This window comes from Chrysochloris asiatica, unplaced genomic scaffold, assembly GCF_000296735.1.
Source record: "Chrysochloris asiatica unplaced genomic scaffold, ChrAsi1.0 scaffold00257, whole genome shotgun sequence".
Lineage (NCBI taxonomy): Eukaryota > Metazoa > Chordata > Mammalia > Afrosoricida > Chrysochloridae > Chrysochloris > Chrysochloris asiatica.
The window spans coordinates 3,202,213-3,204,327 of NW_006408775.1; positions in this window are offsets into that span (position 1 = coordinate 3,202,213).

Below are 2,115 nucleotides of genomic sequence, written 5' to 3' on the forward strand. Positions count from 1 at the left end.
CAGAAGTAATTTGTCACGCTTTCTTCCTAGTCTGTCTTTGTTTGAAAGCTCATCTGAAACCTGTCCACCATGGGTGACCCTGCTGGTTATTTAAAATACCGGTGGCATAGCCCTCAGAATCACAGCAATTCAAACCACCACAGCATGACAGACAGATGAGTGACGGTTGTGTGGTTGCTGTTAAATAGGAATCTCCTTGTGCTAGGGTCCTTAAGTCTGGCTCAAAGGCAGGATTTCTGTCCTTGGATCTCAATCAAGAGGCAGAAGCGCAGCAGGGGCTACTGGGTTGTAATGAGACGCTTTAAGCTAGGCCATTAGAGAGATGAAAATCAAAACAACAATGAGATATCATCTCACACCAACAATAACAGCAAAGATCAAAAAAGTAGAGGACAATAAATGCTGGTGAGGTTGTGGAGAGACTGGGACATTCCTGCATTGCTGGTGGGACTGCAAAATGGTTCAACCTCTCTGGAAAACAATATGGTGCTTCCTGAGAAGGTTGAAAATAGAAATACCTTGCGATCCAGCAATTCCTCTACTTGGTATTTACCCACAAGAAATACAAACCAAAACATGAGAAGATATATGCACACCAATTTTCATAGCAACACTATTTACAATAGCAAAAAGACGGAGACAGCCAAAGTGCCCATCAATTGAAGAACAGATAAACAAACTGTGGTACATACACACAATGGAATATTATGCTACCTTGAAGAATAACAAGGAAGCAGGAAGCCACCACATAACATGGATGAACCTTGAGGATATTATGTTGAGTGAAATTAGTCAGTCACAAAAGCAGAAATACTGCATAGGACCCCTACTGTATAAGACTAAGAAAAAGAACCCATACTAAATGGGGGTGGATGCTTTGCTGGTTGCTGGGATGTTGGGGTGGGGCAAGGCGAGGGAGGGGAAAGTGGAGCACAGGGCAGGGAATAGACATAGGATAGTTTGGGTTCTGAGGAGGGGGACAATATACAAGAAGGCAGAGGGGAATGGAAGAACAAAGCAGATGGGAGAACAATTAGGCAGGTTTGCATGGGCTAAGTGGGATAGAGGTAAATAATGATGTATGCGCAACCTTGGAACAACAGGGCTTTGGGATACAGGGATTGAGAAATGGTTGGAATGGGGAAAAAGGGGTAAATAATGTTAAGATGCTTGGCTGTCTTTTGAATCTTGGTTTTCCTTGCATTACATTATAAAGTAGACACTGGAGGGGGAGAGAAAGGAATAGCCAGAAATATCACCATAGAAAGTTTGTAAGTCCATCTTCTGCCTATAACTGATTGGAATACCTAATATGGGGCTACAACGTGCCCAATGAAGGAGGCTTCCTGTGGAGCCTATGCATTACATAAAACTATAGGTGGAATCCTGAACCACATCCTGAATATTCAGAGGCAGGAAATTTCCTCTTGAAAAGGACGAGCAGATCAGACTGGAGCGGTTAGAAAAACAGAAGATATTTCTTGAAAGAAAGACGTACAGGAAAAATACAAAACAATATAGGCAGACCGACTGTTACTACAAGAACAAGCAAGCTGCTTGCCCAGGAAACATCAAGGCAAGTGGTTAGGTCCCCTCAGTGCAAACCCCTTTCCAAGACTAAGACTCAATGGGAATACACACTGTGATTGGTGACCATGTTCATCACCGATAAGGGGAAGTGAGGAAAAAACAGCAATGAAGCTGCAAGCTAAGCCCTACAATGTTCAATAGACTCCTATGAACCTGGGTAGAGACCTGGTTGGCCTGCAGTGTGGCAAGACCTGGGGACTCTTGGGCCCAGAGTCAGTGACATAGCCACAGAGGAGTAGAGTGGAAAGTGAAGAGTCCAGCTGATAAGAAGAGAGGACATATGCACCCACACTTGCAGATAATACCCACTGGCTTCAATGACTGGATGATCAGAGCTCAAGGAGAGGAGAAATAAGAGGGGGGAAAAAAAGAGTAATCTGATACAATTTGATGAACTTGACCTACACCTCTGGGTACAGCTCAAAAGAAGGAACAAATCTTTACAGCAAGGATCATTCCCACCCACTCCATACACAGAGTAGACAGGGATGGGCAACTTGGACATTAGTTACCCAAAATGGGGGG